We start from the raw sequence: 12,831 nt of genomic DNA, 5'->3' as shown, positions 1-12,831 counted from the left end.
CTGTCCTGCTACGGCCTTCGTCAATACGGCGCCGGCACGTGCGCAGCAGGGCCCCTTTTGCTCTGCTGCGTTAAAACGCAGCGAGCCAACGGGTCGGAATGACCCCTTTAGTCTGTAGTGGATACTGAGCGCCCACCCGGTGCTTTGTTTTTCCTGCACTGTTACTTGGTTAAGTAATGTTGGTTCAGCTGTTGCTGTTCCTGTTTTCAAGTTTGGTTAGCTTGGCTTTCCTCTTGTTTTGTGTGTGCTGGTTCGGAATCTCACCACTATCCTTTTATATCCTTCTCTCAAAGTATGTCCGTCTCCTCAGGCACAGTTTCCCAGACTGAGTCTGGTAGGAGGGGCATAGAGGGAGGAGCCAGCGCACACTATCAATTTCTTAATGTGCCCATGGCTACTAGTGGACCCGTCTATACCCAATGGTACTAAATGGATTCCCAGTATCCCCTACGGACTACGAGAAAAGGATTTACCGGTAAGTAATTAAAATCCTACTTTTTATGGTATATTATTAAAAACTGTATACAAACCTTTTTTTTAATGACATATTTTTTATGGTATATTATTAAATACTGTATATGAACCTTTTTTTTTAACCCATTCATTGTCCATGGAATATATTACTTAATTGAATTGGATATTTCATATGTTTCTCAGCACTGCTATGTCATTTATTTTGTGCTTTATTTGTTTGTGGGACCAACTATCCACTAGTAGCTGCAAGGCATAATCATGGCACAACAACGCCCTTATTATTCCTTGATGTTTTTCTTTTCTGTTTTGTCTTTAACACTTTATGACTCACTGCATGTTTCCAGTGTATACCATTGTTGACTCTGGTAAAGTAGACGAATTGGGACCTAAGTAATTCATAAATTTTTTTTTTTTTACATTTTAAAATTTTTATTACCTTTTTTACATTTTATTATTATTATTTAATTATACAGTTATTATTATTAAATGAAACTATGAAATCAAAATGTATCAAATATTATTATTATTATTATTATTATTATTATTAATATTTTTTAAATGATGTCCATTTAAATGGACAAGGGGTCATAAAGGGTCAATTAAAACTTTGAGAATGTTGTATAAAGCAAAAAAACAATGTTTCCTTCAACCACAACCTTATCTTAAGCTCCTAAAACACATTAATACAATATAATATTAAATATGAATGCAATTAAAATAGCGTGTATATCATTTTCTACACGTAAGTGTCCATATAAGACCTGCAATTTACTGTGCATTTTTTTCAAAATAATAAATGAATACATCTGGCAGTATCCTATTAGCAGCGGTACTTTACATGAAGCATAATTACATATAAGCAGTCGCCAGAGCTGCAATAACACATGGGGTCGGGAATAAGTGTTTTCCTGCAATCGCAGGTCCAATTTCTGGCGATCAAAAACAGCCTCTAACTGGTTACCACAATAATGAACATCGTCATTATTCGCAATATCTGGCCATTTTGATTGGTCGAAACTGCATTGGGACTGCATTGGGATACTGCCCATAGGCCACAAACTGCCCTCGTTGGACATTGTTGCAGCACTCCAGAACATTCTATTAGCCTTCATTGAAAATATCTGGTGATATGTTAATTTATTTACTATTACATAGTAGTTTTGCTCAATATTTGGAATAATGCATCTTATACTATGAGATATAAGGTATTTGAAAGTCAAAGAGGACTTACATGATTACATGTATGAGGCATAACAGTGGCTATATTAGTGGTGTTTTTATCAAACTTTTTTAGATGACCACAACCTTTTGGTATTAGATAGAATTTATGCAATGTGACTGACATATGGCACATCCACCTACATCTGTTTATTCATATTAGAGCCTTCTATTAGTATTCATATTAATTGTAACCTTCCATTCTTGATGCATGATGGTGTCATCCTGCTATAATGCTGTATATATTAATATGCTGTTTACTTTATGTATAAAGGTTGAGTATCCCTTATCCAAAATGCTTGGGACCAGAGGTATTTTGGATATCAGATTTTTCCGTATTTTGGAATAATTGCATACCATAATGAGATATCATGGTGATGGAACCTAAATCTAAGTATAGAATGCATTTATGTTATATATACACCTTATACGCACAGCCTGAAGGTCATTTTAGCCAATATTTTTTATTACTTTGTGCATTAATCAAAGTGTGTCTACATTCACACTATTTATTTATGTTTCATATAAACCTTATACACACAGCCTGAAGGTCATTTAATACAATATTTGAATAACTTTGTGTGTTAAACAAAGTTTGTGTACATTGAGCCATCAAAAAACAAAGGTTACATTGTCTCACTCTCGCTCAAAAAAGTCCGTATTTCGGAATATTCCGTATTTCGGAATATTTGGATATGGGATACTCAACCTGTAATAGCAATCTACAGATATTCTATTAGCCATAATCTTAGATTCATTTTTGCTGTGAGTGTGAGTTAGCCATGGCCACCGCTTCATTACCCAATTATTTACTGGAACTTATGTTGGGCAAAAACTAAACCTCGCTGTTGTTTAAACTGTGCAGGACAATTAGGTTCTTCCACACCTCAAATTTTTTTTTATGTACCCCACTTTGTTTATATGAGCATTTCCATACTGAAACAGGAAAGAGTCTTGAAAAAAACTTTTCCACAACAATGGAATGTCACTTTGTGGCATATTTATTTGTATCCAAATTGAGCTAAATTAACTATACATTTCTTACCTCCACATATTGCAGCAATAAGGAATTAATAATTTGAACTTTAATGAATACCTGCTGGGACTTGAGTTCTGTGATTGGAGGCTGTCCCTGCAAAACGTAAAAAGTATAGTGATTGCCTATGCAATCACTTTACTTTTGTTTTCAGACTGGACATTCTTACTGCGTATGTGCTGTCATTGGACCATGCATATGCAAGAGAGGGATCCAAAAAAAAATGTTGAAATGTAGCCCATGGGTATAAAATTTAATTTGACAATCACAAATTTAATTGGTATCCGCCAAAAACGCAGACGTTAGAACACAGTAGAACATCGGCTCACTATTGATATCAGACGGTATTTTAAGCAGAAGAATAGAAATCCCAAATATGCAATGCCAGAGCCGTAACTAGGGTGGTGAGGCATGTGCCACTGCACAGGGCAACGCAAGGCAGGGGGCACTGTTCTGCAGCAACTGTCAATTTTCTATTTGAATCAATCTCACTTTCAACTTCCTACTCTCTAATCCCCGGGATCAACTGGCCACCCCATCTCCCCGTCACATCTCACATTTCAAAATACTCTCATATTTCCCACACAGGAGCAATTCCTGGTGGGTATGACAGTATTTTGAAATGTGCTGAAATTAAGGACAATGTAACTAAATGACCAAGAGCTCTCAAATTAAGTGCATAAATACTGGTGTCCATTTTCTTGGGAGTGTTCTGTAAGTATAGGTGTTCTAAAAATGTGCATATGTCAGTGTGTGTATATATATATATATATATATTTATATAGTGGTATACGAGACTGCACCCAGAACCAGCAAACATCTGTGGTGCTGGGTCAATAAACAAGTTGTGCAGTATATCACACCCACCTCCTCTTCAGAGTAGAATGCAGGACCAGCACTTAGGATAATCAGCAAAGAGAGTAGATTTATTAAACTTCCATCATAAACAAAGTGTACAAAATGGCAGCAGAGTCCCAACAGCCTGTTTCAACTGCTCCAATGCAGTTTTCGTCAGGAGCATACAGATACACTGAGAAAGGCAGATAATAAAGGCTGGGAGCACCCCAAATAACCAATGACATAACAGGGTCAATTAAACACCAATACAGTCCCGCCCGTGTAGTGGGGGACTAGGGAAAGGGTGCTCAGTGAAATACTGTGGGAAGCCCTGATAGAGACTGCCAGCTCATGACGTGTCTGTCCTTTGCAGCACATCACAGTAAACAATGGAGACCGGGGACACCACTATTTGGACTTGTGCGCAAGCAGTACACAATGTCAGATCATTCCACACGTGTAGTAGTGGAGCCGGGGACCCCTCCGGCACCGTGGCGTAAGCACAAAGCATGGGAAATGGGTAGAAAGGTAAAGTAACCAATGGACATCCACATAAGGGGAGCACAGATGGAGGGGTAACAATGAACACCAAATAGGGTGGACAAATGGAGGCGTGGGGGAAGTGACAATGCTTTTTCTGGCCCAGGGCACCAAAATGTCTAGTCACGGCTTTATACAATGCCATGGGTTTAGAACTCGCGGCAATGTTATGGCAAACCCACCCATATATAAGACCTGCCTCTGGCAGGTGAGTTGGTGTCAAGCACTGCACAATTCACTATGATCTGTACAGATTTTGTTGCTGTAAAAAAGGATAAAAAGTATATATTTTTTCAATGAAATGGTGTGGTATTCCCCTCCCCCAGTTTGTTAACTAGCCTCTGAGCCTATGTTGGCATTGAGAAATGTATGGTGTTGGCTCCCACCTTATTTTCCCTTAACCAGCAATATGATTAATTCACCAGGTCACTTGGTGCTATACACAGCATGGGGTCTCCCTGCCACAATGGCAACCAGCCCCAGACTGAGCAGCTTGGACTGGAGTCACTAGGGAAGTGGAGACCTCCAAATATGGAGTCCCTTATCCCCATGGAAAACCAGCTGTTGGCAGAATGCCCAGGACTCTTCTCCTATGGGTTTTGAGTGCAGAGATACAGCAATAGTGAATATTTATAATTCATATTGCTCTTTAAATGTGTTCTACAGGCCCCAGTAAGCTGAATCAGGCATTATGGTATTTGGTAAACGACAAGTGCCAGCATGCTAGACAACAAGGACCTACTGGTACCTGTAAAAAATATGAAACATAATATGACTTGGATAGCAAATATTTTAAGATTTTAATAAATAAATACACCCTAAACAGTTCTTGTTTGCCCATTTATTACTCAGCAGTTCATGTCCCCAAATATTGCCCCCCCCCAAAAAAAAACAAAAGGCACTTCAGAAGTCCAATCACAAATGAGAGGTCACTCAGAGACACTTTCCATAGGAATGAAGTGGGACATGCTCATCGGTAGTTTTGCAGCAGGTCCCATTCTTTGACCTATCAGAGCAGTCCCATTTATTCCTGTGGAGAGTGTCCCCAAGTGACTTTTCATGCGACCGGGCGTAGTAGTGTTTTTTTTTTTTTTTTTTGCATTGTGCTGAACTTTAAATCTGCTGCAGATTGGCTATGGATTCTCATCGGATTGGTGGCAGTATAGGGGCTTTGAATTTGATGGGTATCGATGAAGGATGATAGATGAAACCGATGCATATTTAACAATGGATTGTCGGCGGCATTCACGGCATCCAGTAGTCAATGTTTCAATGTTTTTCAAACATTTTCGTGATATATTGTGGTTTTTCATGAATGGGAGTGCCGCTGACATATATATATATATATATATATATATAGTACAATTCCTCACTTTCAACAAGAACTAGCTGCTACTTACAGATCGGTTGAACAGCTTGCCTTTGGCATACTATTGTTTATACCTTTGAAAGGAAACATTACAACTCCTGTTGCTGGCTTCTTTTTTTTAGGATTTTTCTTTTTTCATTTTTAATACAATGTGGAAAATGTGTCACACAATGATAACTGCACTGAAAAAGATTTACTAAGTACAGTATTCTCTTTTTTAGTTGAACAATCAACATCATCAAAGTCTACTGCCCCACCGAAAACTACTGTCCCAACAAAAGATCCTGTTGACATACCAGGTATGTATTAAATCTGTAGTAACCATCTTCCAATAAACCGTCTGTGACACATCTACAATATGCTTCAGCAATACCTGAGGCTACCAGTAATCAGTCATCAATGTAATACTGTATATGGTGTGTGGTGACTAATATAGAGGAACACAAATTATATTGCATAACTTGTTCATAAAGTTTCCAGGGATGTTTTGGTTTAAACAGAGATTTTACATTTAAATTATGAATAGGAAACTGTCTTTCTCCCTGCATAATTATTCTTTATTGTTATGTATACAGTATATGACACAATGAGCAGTGATCTACCACAAAGTATCAGTATAGCAAACTGATTTTTTAGAAGCTACAGTAATATAAAATTACCTGGTGATTAGTGTTCAGTGTATAGCTAATTGCCTGGTCACTAGTATATACATACAGATGTGTCAACTTAGACCTGGCCTATTTTGCAGAATTTGGCATGCCATGCATAGCATGCACTCCAGGCAAGGCTGCTTTTCCACGAGTAGCGAGTGGATGGATTAAATTTTTTTTAAACCAAATTATAATATGTATAAATTAGCATATTAAAGAATCAGATTAAGAAAAAAAACATGGCATGACGAAATCTCTGAGTTTATGGCATACCATGCCATGCCATACATGGCATGCCATGCCATGCCATACATGGCAAAGAAAACAAAGGTGTATGTGGACACGTCTGTAATCCAGTTTATGGTGACTGATGTATTATACAGAGCCAACTAACTGTAGCCTAGTAGAAAACAGCCCATACCCATGTGGCCCACAGTACAAAAGAGCCTATGCCTGGATGGCCAGAAGTTCACAAGTGACCATGCCCTGTTTGCTTATTGTAAAAGAAAGTGTTTGCCCTATTAGTAGGATTACCACCCATCCAGGTTTACTCTGACAGTCCTGAAAACTGCCAGACTATCCGATGTTTGGTTAGGTGGTAATCCTGAAATGTACATGTTTGGGAATCAAGTACTATCTCTGGACTCCAGCACAGCAGTGGTAGTTGCAATCTTACAAATATCACAAGACTCTGAGCACTGCTGCTGTGCCAATAAGCGGTCAATATGGAGCAGCTCTCTTGCTTCCAATCCCAAGATTGTGCATCGCTGCCAGCTCTTGGACTGGTGTAGGTGGACAGCAGAACTGTGTGGAGTAATTAGACAGGTGGGCCACATTGGTTGCTTGTGCTATTATGCCTTAATTAGATCACTGCTAGCCTTCCAAAATTGACTGATTAAATATATATATATATATACACTGTATATATATATATATATATATATATATATATATATATATAGATGTTTTCCACCAATGTGGAAAAGGGGCACTCACTAATAAACTTTATCAATCTTTAAAAAATTAATTTTTATTCACTTTTCTTATATTGCCATTAGTGACGACGTTTTGATCCCCCAAAGGAATGTTTCTCAAGACAGGTGTAATGTCAATATCCACAGTATAGATGATGGTACAAAGTAGAGTCAAAAAAGTAGATTCATAATGTAAATATTGTGACAGGAACACTGGAATAGTGTTTGATGGCATGTATGTTTGTCCCAGGTTCTTGTCCTACATGTTTTAGAAAAAAGAAACTTCCAGGAAAATGTTTGTTTTGTTAGCAGCTTTTCAGTCTTTTGGAAAAGCTGGATAAGGGTCCTGGGAGAGAGAAAGAGGGCAAGTTCCAGGCATTGGGCCCAGTTCAGGTCTTTGGCCTCACAGAGGGCTAATCAGAGCTTTCAGCTGTGTAAGAGTGTTATAGGGCTGCTAGCCTGGTCAGTGTGTGCAGACTGCCTGAGGAGAAAATGCAGACTCTCTGTAGGAAACCTGCATCCTTATACAAGTGAGCCACACAGTACTTACTGGAAAAACTCTGTGTTTTTGTTTAGAGAAAGTCAGGTACATCTTGTGTATAGTTAGTGCCGGACAGCAAGGTATTTTCTGTTGATGTTTATTTTTATTTTCTGCTTAATAAAACTGGTTGCAGCCAGTTGCACCACAAAACTGGACTTGTATGATCTCCCAGCTGCTGTACACTACTGTGTACCCCAGGAGATGGCGCCTGTTCCACCACAGTGTTACAAGTTGGTGGAGAATACGAGCATTCCGTTCTGTGCATAAGTGAAAGCCGCAGCTTTATGAGACCTGCAGAAAACTGTGATTTATGCAGATATAGCCCAGTGTGAAATTGCTGAGACTCACCCATGAAGATTCAATATATGTCCTGGGTGAAAGCAGCTACAAAGCAGCCCAAAATACCCGTTGACATGGAGGAACTTCTTAAGGCCTTGCTGCAAGCTACAGCAGCTCATCAGGAAGCCTACGGACAACAGCAGGTGGCAATTGAGGAAAATAGGAGACTACAGCAGGTGGCCATTGAGGAGAATAGGAGACTACAGCAGGTTGCTCTTGATGAACTTTACAGGCAACAGCGTCAGGATAGAGAAGCCTTAACAGAAGTGGTGCAGAGCCTTGCAGCACGGACTGGAGATGTCGCCGCCAGTGATCCGACCAGCTCTAGTTCCATATGGGCCAGTCACTTCCTGCAGAAAATGACGGAGGCTGATGATGGGGAGGCATATATGACCACATTTGAGAGGACTGTCGAGCGTGAGAACTGGTCTAAAGCACAATGGGCCAGTCTGCTAGCACCTTTTCTTTCGAGTGAGCCCCAAAAAGCATACTTTGATTTAAGCCCTGCCGAGGCACAGGACTATGAAAAACTAAAAACTGAGATCCTGACCCGCCTGGGAGTCTCGCTGTCAGTACGGGCACAACAAGTGCACCATTGGGTGTATGCCATGGAGAAGCCTCCTCGCTCACAGATGGACTACCTTATTCTCCCAACCAAAAAATGGTTGCAACCAGAGACACTAACTGGTCCCCAGATGCTTGAAACAGTCATCATGGACCACTATTTGAGATCTTTGCCCATGGTCCTGCACAAGTGGGTGAGCCATGGGAATCCGGATACAGCTGACCAGCTGGTGGACATGGTAGAGAGGTATCTGGCGGCAGAGGAACTACTGATGACTACCCAGCAACCCCTAGATCCTCAACAGCACCCTTCAGTAAAGACTGGTAAGACTGTTCTGTGGGAAAACGTTGCTGGGCGGTTAAGAGAACGCAAAACTGGAGAGACTGTAAATACTAGCCCTGGAAACAGGCCAATGGGGCTAGAAAGGTTTCTGCCGCCCAAACGAGTTGATAATCTTGTGTTTAAATGTTTTAGTTGTGGTATGCCAGGTCATTTTGTTGCCAATTGCCCAGTCACGCAAGAACCCATGCAATGTGATGCTGCCTTTGAATGTCGCAGAATGTCTTTGAGCTGGAAAAACAAATGTGTGTAGTCTCCCTAGATGGTAACCAGGTAGAGGCGTTGCTTGATTCAGGAAGTTCAGTTACCCTCGTGAAAGCTGGGTTAGTGAACCCCTTAAAGGTCCAACAAATAACTATTGGGTTAACTTGCATACATGGGGATACCCAACACTATGTCACTGCTGAAGTGAATATAGAATCCTTTTGTGGGTCAGCAATTGTTAAAGCAGGACTGGTCCCCACCTTGGTGCATGGGGCCATAATAGGGAGGAATTTTCCTCATTTTTGGAAATTGTGGGAATCCTGTTTAGCAACAGGTGTGAGCAGTTGACAATACTGGGGATTTTATGGCTGTACGTGTGTCCTCTGAACTTTCTGACCCTTTACCTTTTGCTAGTTTGGCTGGGAAGTGACAAATGGGGAGTCCAGTGAGGACCCTCTTGCTGGGAACAGAGACATAGTAGTTAGAGCTGAAAGTGTGCCTGACCTTGAGGTAAAGAAGTATCTGTTTGCATCTGAACAGTTAAGGGATCCTTCCTTAATAAAGGCTAGAGAGAATGTTAAGTTTATTAATGGGGAACCTGTGGTACCAGGTGACAGGATTACATATCCACACATGGACATCTGTAATGAGCTCTTGTACCAAATGGTCATAAGAGGTGAGGATGCGGTGGAACAGCTGATAGTTCCCCAGCATTATAGGAGAACAGTGTTAGACTTAGCTCATAGTCACGTTACAGCAGGACATTTAGGAGCAGAAAAAGCACTGAGAGAGTTTTACAAAGGTTCTTTTGGCCAGGGGTTTATAAAGAGGTGTCTGAATATTGTTCTTCCTGTCCTGAATGCCAGTATCATGCCCCCAGACCCCATTTCAGGAACCCACTGGTTCCCATGCCTATTATAGAGATCCAGTTTGACAGAATAGCCGTGGATCTCGTGGGGCCCTTGTTAAAGTCTGCTCAGGGCCATCAGTATATACTGGTAATTATGGATTATGCCACTCGATATCCTGAGGCTATCCCTTTACACAATATCACAACAAAGGCGAAAGCTAGGGAGCTGGTGCAGGTTTTAGTAGGTTGGGAATACCAAAAGAAATCTTGACTGACCAAGGAACCCCATTTATGTCAAGGATCATGAAAGAATTGTGCAAATTGTTTAAGGTCACTCACCTCAAGACATCCATCTACCATCCCCAAACTGATGGGTTGGTAGAAAGGTTTAATAAAACATTAAAAAGTATGTTAATAAAGGTTGTAGATAGAGATGGAAGAAAAAAATGGGATTGTTTGTTACCATACTTGTTGTTGGCCATCAGAGAAGTTCACCAGTACTCTACGGGGTTTTCTCCATTTGAGTTATTCTACGGTAGACACCCCAGAGGGCTGCTAGACATTGCCAAAGAGATGTGGGAGAGACAGCCCACTCCTTATAAAAGCATTATTGAACATGTAACACAAATGCAGGATAGGATTGCAGCTGCGGTACCTATTGTCAGAGAGCACATGGAACATGCTCAAAGTGCTCAACAGGGGGTATATAACCTGAATGTCAGGGTATGGGAATTTGCTCCTGGAGATAGAGTTCTTGTTTTGGTACCCACTATGGAAAGCAAGTTTTTAGCTAAATGGCAGGGACCATAAAGTATACCAACCGGGAAAGAGAAAACCTGAACAAATGTACCATGTTAACTTAATAAAACCCTGGAAGGATAGGTTGTCTCTGTCAGCTGAGCCTTGCCCTTCTGTGTCTGCACCTCGTTTGCTTCCTGCAGTTAAGGTGTCAGAGACACTATCAGCTGATCAGAACAACCAGGTTAAAGAGTTTCTCATCTGAAATGGGGAGATATTTTCAGAGCTGCCTGACCGAACAGTCATAATAAAACATGACATTGTCACAGAACCAGGGGTCAAGGTCAATTTAAAGCCATATAGGATTCCTGAAGCTCAGCGAGAAGCTGTCTCTAAAGGAGTTAAAAACATGTTAGAACTTGGAATTATAGAGGATTCTAACAGTGACTGGTCCAGCCCAATATTTCTAATCCCGAAACCAGACAGTAGCAGACTGTAATGATTATCGGAAGCTAAATGAGGTGTCCAAATTTGATGCATACCCCATGCCCCGTGTGGATGCGCTTATAGAAAGGCTGGGAACAACCAGGTTTCTCACCATGTTGGACCTGACCAAAGTTTACTGGCAAATACCTTTAACTGATAGCGCAAAAGAAAAAACAGCCTTTTCGGTTCCGGAGGGGCTATACCAGTATAATATGTTACCTTTTGAGTTGCATGGGGCTCCAGCAACCTTTCAACGGACAATGGATAAGATATTGAAGCCCCATAGAAAGTATGCAGCTGCCTATTTGGATGATGTGGTAATTCACAGTCCAGACTGGGGGTCCCACTTGGTTAAAGTACAAGCAGTACTGGACTCAATCAGAGAGGCAGGGTTAACTGCTAACCCAAAGAAGTGCTGCCTAGCGATGGAAGAGGTGAAATACTTGGGCTTCACCATAGGTAGAGATCTGATTAGACCCCAATTGAATAAAATTGACGCTATTCAAAACTGGCCTCGTCCAGTGCATAAAAATCAGGTAAAGGCTTTTTTGGGAATAACAGGGTACTATAGACGATTTATTCCTAATTTTGCAACCACAGCAGTGCCGTTGTCAGACCTTACCAAAGGGAAGCAGTCAAATATAGTAAAATGGAACCCTGATGCAGAAAAAGCATTCCAAGCGTTAAAAGTGGCTTTATGTTCACAACCTGTATTGATAACAGCAGATTTTTCAAAATAATTTGTTGTACATACGGATGCCTCAGAGGTAGGGATAGGGGCCGTGTTGTCCCAAAACAGAGATGGGGAGGAACACCCTATAATTTATTTGAGTAGGAAACTCAATGAGCATGGCAGAAGGTATGCTATTGTGGAAAAGGAGGATTTGGCCATTAAGTGGGCATTAGATACCTTGAGATATTACCTCTTGGGTAGACAGTTCAAAATAGTGACAGATCATGTCCCTTTAAAATGGATGTATGTAAATAGAGGTCAGAATGCTTGTGTAACTAGGTGGTTTCTAGCATTGCAAGATTTTAAGTTTACTGTTGAACATAGGCCGGGTACACAATTGGCCAATGCAGATGCGATGTCCTGCATCTTCTGTTTAGGGGCTACAAGCGTTCCGGCCCCTAGATCGAAACAGGTGATGGGGATATGTGATAGAGACACTGGAATAGTGTTTGAGGGCAGGTATGTTTGTCCTAGGTTCTTTTCCTACATGTTTTAGAAAAAAGAAACTTCCAGGAAAATGTTTGTTTTGTTAGCAGCTTTTCAGTCTGTTGAAAAAGCTGGATAAGGGTCCTGGGAGAGAGAGAGGGGGCAAGTTCCAGCCATTGGGCCCAGTTCGGATCTTTGGCCTTACAGAGGGCTAATCAGAGCTTTCAGCTGTGTAAGAGTGTTATAGGGCTGCTAGCCTGATCAGTGTGTGCAGACTGCCTGGGGAGAAACTGCAGAATCCTGCGTCCTTATACAAGTGAGCCACACAGTACTTACTGGAAAAACTCTGTGTTTTTGTTTAAAGACAGTCAGATACAACTTGTGTATAGTTAGTGCTGGACAGGCAAGGCATTTTCTTTTGATGTTTATTTTTATTTTCTGCTTAATAAAACTGGTTACGGCCAGTTTCACCACAAAACTGGACTTGTATGTTCTCTCAGCTGTTGCACACT

The 12,831-nt window shown here is 40.8% G+C and overlaps 1 protein-coding gene across 4 annotated transcripts in view; it reads left to right on the top strand.

Moving 5' to 3' along the window:
* Positions 1–12,831, top strand: part of LOC134957934 (complement factor H-like) — a 498,750-nt gene that overhangs the window by 50,491 nt on the left and 435,428 nt on the right. For all 4 annotated transcript variants that reach the window (XM_063940184.1, XM_063940186.1, XM_063940185.1 and 1 more), the window contains exon 2: positions 5,696–5,773. The gene's annotated coding sequence lies outside the window, so the exon portion shown is untranslated. The remainder of the gene's footprint in view (positions 1–5,695; positions 5,774–12,831) is intronic.

Source organism: Pseudophryne corroboree, chromosome 9 (genome assembly GCF_028390025.1).
Source record: "Pseudophryne corroboree isolate aPseCor3 chromosome 9, aPseCor3.hap2, whole genome shotgun sequence".
Classification (NCBI taxonomy): domain Eukaryota; kingdom Metazoa; phylum Chordata; class Amphibia; order Anura; family Myobatrachidae; genus Pseudophryne; species Pseudophryne corroboree.
This window is presented reverse-complemented; position numbering and strand designations above follow the sequence as displayed.